Source organism: Monodelphis domestica, chromosome 2, assembly GCF_027887165.1.
Source record: "Monodelphis domestica isolate mMonDom1 chromosome 2, mMonDom1.pri, whole genome shotgun sequence".
NCBI classification, from domain to species: Eukaryota; Metazoa; Chordata; class Mammalia; order Didelphimorphia; family Didelphidae; genus Monodelphis; species Monodelphis domestica.
In genome coordinates this window covers 39,783,710-39,797,814 of record NC_077228.1, presented here as the reverse complement: position 1 = coordinate 39,797,814, position 14,105 = coordinate 39,783,710, and positions in this window count along the sequence as shown.

Here is a 14,105-nt window from a genome sequence, read left to right as displayed (position 1 = left end):
TGTTGGATGACTACATGTATTACGCATCATGTCATTCTGTGCCTCATAACTTGGACATAAAAGCAGGAAAGGTTACCAGTTTCGAATGTATGCATCTTCTCCGTATAACTGTTCATTTTCATTGAGCTTTCCTTTTTTAGCACTTTAATAATAGCCAGTATTTATATGCCACTTTAAAGTTTGCAAAGCACTTTACAAATATTATTTCATTTTATCCTCCTAACATCCCAGGGAAGTGGGTGCTATTCTTATCCCCATTTTGTAGAAAATAAAACTGAAGCAGGTAGGACTCAAGTGACTTGCCCAGGGTCACACAACTAGTAAGCACTTGAAGCCAGATTTGAACTTTGTTCTTCCTTACTCCAGAACCAATACTCTGTCTATCAAACCAACTAATTATCTCCCCACCAAAAAAGTTGTTACTTTTATCATAATCAGAATAATGATAGGTAAAAAAAAAATAAAAATAACTGGTATTTGGGTGGTATATAAGGTTTACAATAGAATATAAGTTATAAGACTATAAGTTATAAGAATATAATAGAAGTATAATAGAAAATAAGAATAGAATAGAATGTAAGTTCCTTAAGGGCAGATCTTGTTCCAATTTTGCTTTTTTATCCCCACCACCTAACACAGTGACTGGCACATAGTAGGTGATAATAAGTGCTTATTGGGTGATCAATTAATTGCAAGGCACTTTATAAATAGTGTTTCATTTGGTCTTCAGAGCAGCCCTGTGAGGCAATAAACCAGGAATTATTAGCTTATTTTCACAGATGAGAAAACTAAGACAGATAGGATCAGTGAGTTGTCCATGGCCACACAACTAGCTGGTAATTGTCATAGGAAATATAGTAAATCACTAATTCTGTGCCTAAAGCAAAAATATCCCTCCTGCCTCATCCTAATAGTCCTTGGTATAACAGATTCATATGTTATGATTTCTATACCTCTTGGCTTTGTGAAATTGAAGCAACTTACTTCATCATTGTTATGATTCTGGTCAAAGGTAAAACTTGAATCAGATCTGTCATTGTTATTGTTAATAATAATGATCATAATAATATTTTACTGCATAGCACAAATCTATAGCATAAAATAAAGTATAAATAGTATAAAGAGAGGCAGCTAAGTGACTCAGTGGATAGAAAACAAGGCCTGGCAATGGGAGGTCTTAGGTTCAAATTTTACCTCAGATATTTCCTAGCTGTGTGACCCTGGGCAAGTCACTTAATCCCAATTGCCTGGGCATTACCATTACCATTCTTTTGCCTTGGAGTCAGTATTTACTATCAATTCTAAGACAAAAGGCAAGGTTTTTTTTGTTTGGTTTTGGTTTGGTTTTTAGAACCTTTACCTTCTGTCTTAGAATCAATACTAGGTATTGGTTCCAGGGCAGAAGAGTGGAAAGGGCTAGGCAAAGGGAATGGAGGGGTGGTTAAGTAACTTGCCCTAGCTAAGAAGTATCTGAGGTTAGATTTGAACCCAGGACCTCCCATCCCTGGACCTGGCTCTCAATCCACTAAATCATCCAGCTACCCCTGCCTGCCCCAGTGGTTTTTAAAATAATTTCTGGAATATTATAAATAGTATATAGCACTTTAAGGTCTGCAAAGCACTTTATATAAATTTATTTCATTTTATTTGATCCTTATAACAACCTTATTTTTAGGATTATAAGCTTCTTGAGAGTAGGCACTATTTGTACATCTCTTTCTATCCTCAGTGTTTAGCACAATGTCTGACACATTTGTTGTTGGTGTTCAGTCATGTCTAGCTCTCTTCATTATTCCCCGCCAGGCCCTTCTTTCCTCCACTAGCTCTCAAAATCCATTTTCACGTTCTCTGTTTTCATGACACTCTCCACCTCATTCTTTGTCATCCCCTTTTCCTTTTGCCTTCAATCTTTCCCATCAGCAGGGTCTTTTCCCATCTTCTCATTATGAGGCCAAAATATGTAAGTTTCAGTTTCAGTTTTGGACCCTCCAGTAAATAATCTAAGTTAATTTCCTTAAATTAGCAAATGGTTCCATCTCCATGCTATCCAAGGGACTCTCAAAAGTCTTGTCAAGCACCACAATTTGAAAACATCAATTCTTCAACACAGCTTTCTTTCAATCCAAGTCTCACAGCCATACATTGCTAATGGAAAAACCATAGTTTTGACCACATGGACCTTTGTCCGCAAGGTGATGGCTCTGCTTTTTAGTGGATGGTCCAGATTTGCCAGAGCTTTCCTTCCAAGGAGAAAGTATCTTTTAATCTCACAGCTTCATTGTCTGCAGAGATCTTTGAACCTATACATATAAAATCTGACACTGCTTAAGAGACACTTAATAAATGTGTGTTGACTTGGTTGGGCATAGGTATTATTCGGCTCACCATCTTAGAGATGAGGAAACTGAGGCTGAGAGGAGATAAATGACTCTCCCAGGGTCACTCAGCTAGTAAGTGTCTGAAGCAAGACTTGAACTTGGGTCTTCCTGCTTCCAAGCCTAGTACTAGATCCATTTTCAAGTTGCCTTTTGAGGGCAATCTAGTTCTCTTCCCATCACACTGCATTTCTTCCACTGACCAGTAAAGAAAAACCTCTTGAAACTAAATTACAACCAAAAAAATCTACAAAGAAAATTTCATCAAATTTTGAAAAAAAGAATTACCAAGGAAGCTGAATATTGACGTTGATTATTCCAGAATAGGAATTGACATCCTGGAGAACAATAATCAATGATGCTAAGTGGACCAATTGGATGTCCAGGATCTTTTGGTCAGGAGAGTATTACAGTATTCTGCTCACCATCTTAGAGATGAGGAAACTGAGGCTGAGAAAAGGTTCCTGTCAGTCTGGTTTCTGTCCTTATGCTCCCTTTCTCCTGCAGTGATAGAGTTTCTAACAAAGGGTGGTTTGCATGTGGTCAGCTTTCTCCCTTCTCACCTGCCCCTAAAGAGGCAACAGTCAATATGCTAACCATGGAGTATAAAAGGATAATAGAATTTTGGAATTTGACTTCAGAGACCATCTAGTCCAGCACTCTCATTTTACATTTGAGGAAACTGATGTCAGAGAGAAAGTAAGGGGCCTGCCCAAAGTTCCCCAAGATAACTGGCAGAGCTGAGATTCGAGCCCTGTTCTACTTTCTCCCAACAGCAAGATGGATAAAGCTCTGGGCTTGGAATAAAGAAGACCTCAGTTCAAATCTGGCCTTAGACACTTATTAGCTGTGTAACTCTGGGCAAGTTACTTAACCTGTTTGCCTCAGTTTCCTCATCTGTAAAATGAGCTAGAGAAGGTAATAACAAATCACTCCAGTATCTATCTTTGCCCAGAAAACCCCAACAAAACCTCTTTCTCCAGATCCAGAGTTCCTTCTGCTCTACCATGCTGAAAAGGGAAATTATCTTGACACCCAACAATTTTTTAAAGACATGAAAAATCGGAATTCAGAGAAAATGTTTAATTTTAAATTCAGGTCAATAAGCATTGATTATGTCTTATAACTTTAGTCGAAATTCCTCAAATAATTGGATAACTAAATAAACTTTAAAAACCCCCCACAGCATCTAAAACTTTGAAAATGGGAAGAAGGAATTTAGTTACCTGTCAAAATTACTTATGTGAAGAAAAATCAGAAAAACACAGCAGTGAAGACACCAGATTACTGCATTGGTATCAAAGGGATTGATCATCACCAAAAATCCACATAACAGAGAGGAGAGAGAGAGAGAGAGAGAGAGAGAGAGAGAGAGAGAGAGAGAGAGAGAGAGAGAGAGAGAGAGAGAGAGAGAGAGAGAGAGAGAGAGAGAGAGAGAGAGAGAGAGAGAGAGAGAGAAAGAGAGAGATCATTTGTTTTTCCTAGATCCTCCATCAGACATCAAAGTGGATGTTAGCCACTTAAAAAAAGATTCGTGATGGTTCTGAATTCTTAAACACAAAAGGAGATATGCAAATTAAGAGACATATAAAATACGATGATATGTGATATACTAAAGGCTTGATTACCCGAATGATAAGCTTAGGATAGAAAGACATATAGTTAAATCTCAGTTATCCCCAGGCACACTTCAGATTATCTGTGTCAGATCTTGCCTTCAAGTTATATTGACATAATTAAGCAGAATAGGTTATAAAGTCATTTGTTAACACAATTAACTATCCCTAGTACACTTTAGCTTCCCCAATAACCTGGTGCTCAGCAGGGGTTCTTTTCAATCAAAGCACTTCATTGCCTCCCACAACCAGAGGAAGGCGGGAGAAACAAACAAATATGCCCAGCTGGAAAGAGCTTATCTTAAGCGAGTTATAAGGCATTGAGGTAATGTAGGGTGGTACAATGGAAAAACACTATACCTGCGTTCAAATCCTTCCTCAGATATTTAATAGCTGTGTGATCCTGGACAAATCACTTAACCTCTGCCTTCCTCAGTTTTCTCATCTGGAAAATAGGAGTGCAATAGGATTTCCTTCAAAGGACTATTGTTAGTATCAAATAAAATATTGGTAGTGTGTTTTGCCCACCTTAAAGCACTGTATAAATAAGTGTACTAGTAGTTCTCAGTTCTGACTTGAGTTCTTATAGCTCCAATAGCTTGAACCATCATGTGATTTGGGGGGCTCTACATTTAGGGCCCCGATATCTACATTCCCTCCTTGGACCTGCCTTCTTCCTCCACCCCACTACAACACAAGTAAATATTGGGCTCAATAAGGAAAAGATGGTCACATCTACACCCCATGCCTCTGCATCCCCTTTGCCTACTTGATTCCTTAATTTAATTTGTCCCAGGTGCAATACTTTCTACTTACAACTCTAATCTTAATCATTCAATTTAGTATAGAATGAAGAACTGAATAGAACTGGGTTTTAGGCAAGAGTACAAGACAGAGTAGCTAGAGATCTTACAGTTTCCCTTCTCAGTCCTTCCTGGCATGATTTATTATGTTGTTTAAATAAAAGTAAAGCTTAAAGGGATTGCCCCCTAAAAAAAATCCAGAAAAATCACAGTAACCTATGAGTTCTGATTGACCAATTCAAAAAAAGGGAGGCATCTAAGAAGCCGTAAATTGAATTATTCTAGAAAATAATTTAGAATTACATGAGAAAAATTATCTAAAGATTGCACTTCTGGGCATAGACCCCAAGAAATTAAAGGAAGAAACTATATATGTATACCATATATAACAGAACATTCAGTCATATATTTTTCCCTCCTAGTGGCCCAGTTCCCCTGGGTTCAAGCATCATCCCTCCACAGATGTCTCCTAGCCCTTATGTTTTTGTTCTGCATTATCACTTGCCACTTGGACATTTCCAACTACATGTCTCATAGATACACTACATGTCCTAAAAGAGAGAGAGAGAGAGAGAGAGAGAGAGAGAGAGAGAGAAAGACAGAGACAGAGACAGAGAGACAGAGAGATAGACAGAGACAGAGACAGACAGAGAGTGAGACAGACAGAGAGACACAGAGACAGAGACAGAGACAGAGAGACAGAGAGACAGAGAGAAACAGAGAGAGACAGAGACAGAAACAGAGACACAGAGACAGAGACAGAGGCAGAGGCAGAGACAGAGACAGAGACAGAGAGAGAGAGAGAGAGACAGAGTGAGAGAGAGACAGAGAGAACTTCCCTCCTACACAAAAAAAGCCCTCTCATTTCTCCTAACTTCTAGGTTTTTGTTCAGGACACTAATACCTTTACAGCGCCCAGGTGCAAAATTTTGGCCATGCTAAGCTCTTATCTTTTTCTCACCTTTCTTGGCAAGTCTTGTTGACTCACCCTCCACAACTTACCTTGGATCTTTCCACTCATATGGCTGGCTACCACCCTCCTTGACTCTATCCTCACCTCTCAAAGGGACTATTAAAATAGCCAAATTGCAAATTTGGCCTGTTATCTTGGAAAAACACAGAACTATTAAATAGTCGGGAAAATCAAGTCTTTAATAGAGGGATAGTGTTCAATATTTAGGCCTCCGCACATATTCATGTGCCCAAAACCACACAGAGTAGAAGGTCCTGGGCACTCTGGCAAACAGTATCCCTAGGAGTATCATTGCCTTGGATGACAACTCCAAAACATCATAGAATTTTGGAAACATATACTTCTTGGGGAACTGGGAACAGGGAAGTACGGTACCTGACACATAGTAGATGCTTAATGAATTTTATCTCAATCTTTCATTCAGAACATTCCATCTCCCATCTCCATGCCTTTGCACTGACTGACCCTCTTCACATGTGCCTCATAGAATCCCTAGTATCTTTTGAGGCTCAGCTCAAGAAACTGCACCTCCTATCCAAAGTTTAATATGATTCCCCAAGTTTTGAGGGACTTTTCTTTTCCCTGAAAAATAGTCTGCATATGTTCCATATTTACTTAGCTGTATATATGTTGTTTTGCCCAAATAGAACGTAAGCTTCTTGAGAGAAGGACCCTTTCCTGTTTTCATCTCCAATACCTCAGAGCTCTTTGTCAGGTTAGCTTGCTAGAGCATCAGCCATTTCAATCCAGACCTGTGATTTCACTGACAGAAAGAATTTCTTGCAAGTTTACTCCTTATAATGACGTAGATCATCAATTGCTCTGCAATTGAGGGTCTGAGAAGTTTCCTGGGCTCTTCTCCTCCGTTTGTGGGGGAAAGAGTGGCACATTTGCCCTCCAACAGTCCTGTGGTGTCTCTTCCCTTCTCCGTGTCGCATATCACCTTTAGAACCCAAGAATGTTGTTCATCTCCCTCTGAAAGGTTTGATGACTTGCCCAGAATCATACAATCACAATTTGTCACAGACAAGTTTTTAATCCAAATCTCACCAATTCTGAAGCCAACACATTATACATTATTCTAGTTTGTCTTTTTTTTTTAACCCTTCCCTGCCATCTTAGAATCAATACTGTGTATTGACTCCAAGGCAGAAGAGTGGTAAGGGCTAGGCAATGGGGGTCAAGTGACTTGCCCAGGGTCACACAGCTGGGAAGTGTCTGAGGCCAGATTTGAACCCAGGACCTCCCATCTCTGGGCCTGGCTCTCAATCCACTGAGCCACCCAGCTGCCCCCTAGTTTCTCTTTCAATGTGCCTGCTATATGGAAGCACCTTAATAATTGTAACTATTATTTAGTATTAGTAGTAACAGTAGTAACCATAGAAAGTTGTTACCACCTAACAACATAGTAGGTGCCTAATTAATGCTTGTTCATTGGACTGCCCTTTGATAAGATGGAGAGGGGGGTATGTGAATGAGAAAATCAAGTTTCAAAATGTTTCTTTGTGTGGTTACTTGGGTGACCTTGTGGGTTTTTAAATTAATAATCAATAACTAAATATTATATGTTATAAAGTTTTATTAATAATAACTAAAACAAAAGAACTGCCTGACTTCAGCCTGGTTGCAGGTCCAAGAGAGGAAGAGGGAGTAGTTACAGCCATTTAAATAAAATCACACAAAATACGGGGATGCAGGAAAATGGAATTTTGGGAAATACTAAGGGACTTCTGGGGGATGAAGTCCAAAGACTCAAAATCTCCATTTATACAACCTTAATAGTGATAGTTTTAACCCCAAGTATCTAAACATGATCATTTTAATTATTCTGTTGTTGGGCAGGAGAATATCCCAAAATGACTGTGATCCATTTGAATATACATCAATAAACATCTTGGGGGAAATTCCCCCAAATGCTAAAAACAGGACATTTTCATAGAAAAAAGGATTCCCAGATGGGAAAAAAAAAAGATTCCCAGATGGTAGAATCATTTAAGAAATGATGATGAGAGAGATTTTCATGAGGTGAGAGGTTGGACTAAATTGCTGCAGGTTTCTTCCAAGTCTATTATTCTAGAATATCTACTTGAACCAAATCCTTGTGGACTAAATACTCAGGGGCAGCTAAGTGGTTCAGTGGATAGCATGCCAGGCCTGGAGTCAGGAGGCCCTGGATTCAAATCTAACCTCAGACACTTCCTAACTGTGTGACCCTGGGAAAGTCACTTAACCCCCATTGCTTAGCCCTTACCACTCTTCTGCCTTGGATTCAATATGCAGTTTTGATTCTAAGAGAGAAGGTAAGGGTTGGTTTTTGTTTTTATTTTTGTTTTAAAGACTGGATACTCATCTTATTCAGGGATAATGACTGAGAAGATTCTGGTCTGGATGGGTTTTTTCCCTTAAGTTAATAGAGAATAAGTTAAGGTCGGGCAAGAAAGACAAGGTGTGCCAGCAGCTTCATTATTTTTCTGCTCTGTAGGAATAATACCATCTCACCACCACCCCCCCAAAAAAAAACCTAAACCATATGAGAACATTAAATTTTTTCATGATAATTAACAAATTATAAATTCTAATATTACAAACTATAATTCTTTCTGAAATGTTTTTAAAGAAGTCAGGATTTAAATTTAGCCTTCTATGTGAAATATTTTTGAATTCCTATGTTATCAAACACTCATATTCGTAGTAAATAGATTTAGAGCTGGAAGGGACTTCAAACACCATCTAGTTTGATCCCTTCATTTTAGAAATTAGGAAGCTGAGGTTCAAGGAGAAGTGATTTGTCCAATGTCACACAAATAGGAGCAGAGGAAAGATTTGAACGCAGATCCTCTATCTCCTGAAGCTTTCCTTTCATCTTACTGTCTCTACTAGTTCAAAAAACATACAAAAGCTGTCAAGAATAAAATTTTGAATAAAGGGAAACAGTTACAATGAGAAAGAAAAACAAAGGTTTCAAGACATCCATGTGGATGCACAGAGAACTCACCAACCAATGTAGAGTTTTCTTTAGATCTTTATTAAAGGTACTAGTAGTAGCTGATAACAGGACAACTACAAAATGTGGCACAGTACTATGCAAATAATGTCAAGAATGCTAAAGCTCAGAATAAGCTGAAGTGAATGAGAAAAAATAGCAGCCAAGAGTCTTTAAAACACTCACACACACACACACACACACAACTATGGGGCAGCTGGGTAGCTCAGTGGATTGAAAGCCAGGCCCAGAGATGGGAGACCCTGGGTTCAAATCTGACCTCAGACACTTCCCAGCTGTGTGACCCTGAGCAAGTCACTTAACCCCCATTGCCTAGCCCTGACCACTTTTCTGCCTTGGAACCAATACACAGTAGTGATTGCAAGACAGAAGGTAAGAGTTTAAAAAGAAACAAAACTATAACACAGGAAAGAGGAGGATCAAAATAGAAGAAACAATGAATAAGGTGGATGGGATGATAATAACAAACAACAGAAAGAAGGCAGAGCTGTTTTCTCTGCCAAGGAGAATACATGAGTGACCTAGATAAATTAGGGAGATAATAAGAGGACATTTTGCTACTGTCAATGAATTCCTGTCACATGATCCAAAAGAAAACATCCTCATATTCTGAAAGATTTGAGGACTGTGATTGCTGAGTCATTGGCAGTGATATCTGCAAGACCATGAAGAAGGAAGGAGAAAGCACAGAATTGAAATAGGTCAAATGTACTCCCTCCCTTCCTTCCAATATGGAGGAGAATAGAATATGGAGGAAAGAATAATAAAATAAATGACTCAGTAAACATCTAAAAAAAGGAAAGAACCAATGAAAATTATCATGTCTATTTGTGGTGATTATTAAAGACAAGCAAGTAATCAAGATGGAAAAGCAAGCCTTGAAAAATGTTTTTAAACTTTATTTTTTCACCCACGTGTTTCTACCTTAAGGAGCTGTTCTCTCTCTCTCTTTTTTTTAAACCCTTACCTTCCATCTTGGAGTCAATACTGTGTATTGGCTCCAAGGCAGAAGAGTGGTACGGGCTAGGCAATGGGGGTTAAGTGACTTGCCCAGGGTCACACAGCTAGGAAGTGTCTGAGGTCAGATTTGAACCCAGGACCTCCCATCTCTAGCCCTGGCTCTCAATCCACTAAGCTACCCAGCTGCCCCCCGAGCTGTTCTCTTTAAGGGAAAAAAAAAACAAGGGGAAAAAAAACAGGGAATAAATCATAGTCTGATAGCAAGGATAAGAACAGGCATTACCAAAACATGTCGCTTGATCTATGTGAGCCCCAGTTATAATTCACTTTCTTGCCTGTTGGCTAACAAGGATGTCAGTGAAGGAGCAATGACTGGCATTCATGAACCTGAATCATTTCTGCACCAGACTCTGTTTGGGGGCACTTAGCTGGGATTCAAACCCCTGGATGCTGTCTCGGTTCTTTGCTATCATGTCTCTGTCATTTCCTCATCAGCCAGTGACAGCTACATGTCTTGTCTATATGCTACCACACCTTGCTGCCAGCATCTCTTCATTTCTGCTAAAGCGCAGGAGCAATTGGTGCCTTCTTTCAATCATTTTCCTGTCACCAGAGCCTCCTGAGGACACCTTTAGGGGCCCAAGTGGCATTGAGTACCACAGTGTATTGTGGCAGGGTATAATTCCTGTGCTTGGTGAGTGCCCCTAATAGGAATGACATCACACAAGCTACGTCCTGCCACCATGCTCTGAGCAAAGACATAGAGGATAGAGCAGAGAAAGAGAAACTCCAAAACTAGCGTGGAAAACAATTTGAAATTCTCGATGAGGCAAAATGGCAAATCACTTTCACCCAAAAAGGGCATCATATATTAGAACTGACATTTGGCTACAGTGGTTTCTCTAGTTTGATTCTCAAGGCAAGTATTAACCCTAAGTATGTGTCATTAAATTTAATGACTTACAAATGAGGTTGTAATGAAGCAAGGTCTGGCCAGTCTTTTATTACTAGTTTTTTACAACAATAATGACAGGTTAAGTTACATTTTTCTAAAAATTCTTATTATGTATTGGTTCTTAGGCAGAAGAATGGTAAGGGCTAAGTAATGGAGATTAAGTGACTCACCCAGGGTCACATAGCTAGGAAGTGTCTGAGGTCAAATTTGAACCCAGGACCTCCCATCTCTAAGCCTGGCTCCCAATCCACTGGAGCCACCTACTTGTCCCCTGTTATGTTATATTTTAAAACATAAGTGCTATTTTGGTCATGTTTTCAATAAATGTGGCTTATATCAAGTCCCTTATACAATCACTAGTAGAGAAATAGAAGTAGTAGACAAGTTCTCCAGGAAAAATGCAACAGTTAAGAAAACTCTTAGATGGGATACTATTGTGCTCAAAGAAATAATAAAGTGGAGGAATTCCATGGAGACTGGAACGACCTCCAGGAAGTGATGCAGAGCGAGAGGAGCAGAACCAGGAGAACACTGTACACAGAGACTGATACACTGTGGTACAACCGAAGGTAATGGACTTCTCCATTAGTGGCAGTGTAATGTCCCGGAACAACTTGCAGGGATCTAGGAGAAAAACACTATCCACAAGCAGAGGATAAACTGTGGGAGTAAAAACATCCATGAAAAGCAACTGCCTGAATACAGAGGTTGAGGGGACATGACGGAGGAGAGACTCTAAATGAACACTCTGGTGCAAATACAAACAACAGGGAAATGGGTTCAAATCAAGATTACATATGATACCCAGTGGAATCACATGTCGGCTATGGGATGGGGGGCTGGGGGGAGAAAATGATCTTTGTCTCCAATGAATAATGATCAGAAATGACCAAATAAAATAATGTTAAAAAAAGAAAGAAAACCCTTAAATAATAGATTGCTATTTATCTATTTATAGATAGCAGCATAAGTACTGGTTTATTGACAAATGCCTATCATGCAGAGATGCTGAAAGTGCATACAGGACATTTCAGTTTAAATTTGTTTTGTTTTATTTTAACCCTTGTGTTGCCATTTATTTTTCTCAGTAGAAAGGTAGAGGGCCACAGGATATGGGATGTGAATATAATTTATGTTAATTTATCAATTAATTTGGCTACAATGTGTTTTTCTTTGTTACAAAGAGGCATTCAATGGTAAGGCAGAATAAAGGAGATAATAAGGAAATGCAGACTTGGAGAAATTTTGCCAAATCAAAATGAAAGTTAACAATGAAACATTTTTTAAATTAAAAAATGTAACAAAAAATTATCGTTACTCTCACTTTTAAATTAACTTAAATACACACTGGTTGTTTGCTTTTTTTAACACGAGTGTTCAGCATATCCTTTTGAGTCAAGAAACCTCAGGAGTCCTTCATTTCAGATTTTCAAAAGATGAAAAAAAGCAGAGAGAGAAAAAGAGAGAGAAGGAGGGAGGGAGACAGACAGGAATAGAGATAGAGAGACAGAGAGACAAAGAAAGACAGAGAAGGGACAAACCAATTTCATACACTTCCAGTACATTAATCAAATCTTAACAAAATGCTCTGGGCTGTAAATCTAATGAGTCAGGAGACATTTACCAAACAAAAAGGCCAATGGTTCCTTTTTTGAACCTGATTAATCAAACTTAATGAAACCCATTTTAAAAATAAAGGAGGAATAAGGAGAAAAGAGAAAAAGATAGCAAAGCTCTTATATTTCATGAGGGGAAAAATCTCCACTATCCTGAATTGGTTCCTTCAAGGCCCTATAGAAAGTGTATTTTAGAATTTCTGCCTGACCTTGAATTTGACAAAACTCCCTGAAAAGGTCAAGCTTATAAAAGGACTTCAATTATAAGGGGTTATCTAAGTGGCACTCGGACTGCTTTTCAAGATGAAATACTCACTGAAGTTTGTATTTATTTCATAAACAACCATGTTAACCTTGTTATTTGCACAGAAGATGACATCTTCCCAAGACTGTAGAATCCCTACACTATAAATCTTTAGAAGATAAGCTGCTCATTCCTTGTTTGTGAAAATGTGGTAAGAAGTAAGACCTAGGAAACAAGAAAGAACTGAATCTCATCTGTGTTGTGTCTAGAAGATAAATATAATAGTCCAACAATAGGGGAATACTTAAATAAATTGTTTGCATTAACTCAGAGGACATAAGGCAATTAAGATGAACAAGTGTGAGGGTTACAGTGAAACCTGAAAAGAAATATAGGAAATAATTCAGGAGGGAGGGGTCAGAACAAGATGGGGTACACATTAATTAACTATGATCACAGAAGAGAAAGTTAATGTGAATAAAATGCAGACTTAAAGGGAGAATTTGTTTTAATTGTTATATTTTATGAAGTGAGATAATTGTCCATTGTTATTAAACAAACACAACCATTTCTCTTACTACTGAATGTTATTTCAATTAAAACAGTTAATTAATGAAATCAGCATAGCACAAGGGAAAGAATTATTTGAAGTTGGCAGATCTGAATTCAAATTCCACCTCTGCCATTTGGGGAATTTCTCTGAGACTCCATTTCCTCATCTGTGAAATGGGAAGGTTTAATTAGATGACTATCTATCAAGCTATAAGCCTGTGATCCTGAAACATACTTTGTCATTAATGATCTTTTGGTATTGGGAAGAGTAGATCAGATCAATGATTTTATCAGCTAAGTGACTGCTTAGAGGGCAGCTAAATGGGTACACAGATAGAGCACTGGACTTGGAATCAGGGGGTGGATTAGATGCTATAAGACATAGGTATTTCAGAGTCAACAAATCTAAAAAAAAAAAGAATTCATTGCTTTTTTCTATAAACTGTCCTTTCTTCCCAATTTCCCTTATATTATCAAAGGCACCACCAACTTTCCCATCATCCATGTTCCTAACCCTGGTATCGACCCAGATCACTAATTTCCACTCACCCCACATATCCAATCTGCTTTTAAATCTTGTCATTTCCACATTAACACCATATTTCATGTATCCCTTCTCTCCAATCACACATCCATAACCTAGTCGTAGGAACAGCCCAAGAGCCAGAATCCAAGAGTCCCAACTGCCCCATAGACTCCCATAGTGCCTCCGACTTTGATAGTCTAATTAATTTGTAGAAAGCCGTGGTTTTAGCTATACACAACTCATTCCTTGGTTCCAAGAGAGAAGTAAATGGTCAACCCAAGATGGCCTATATAAGTAATAGCAGGGAAGAGAGAGAGGCATTAATACCTTGGTTAAAAGTGGTGAAGGGGAATCAACAGGTCACCATGAGAATAATTGTGGCTATAAAAAGGTCTTAAAGACCTGGCTGTATATACCACAGAGGCCTCTGAGAATTACTTTCTTGGGGGGGAGGAGGGAGCCGAAGGCAGCAGGGATGACT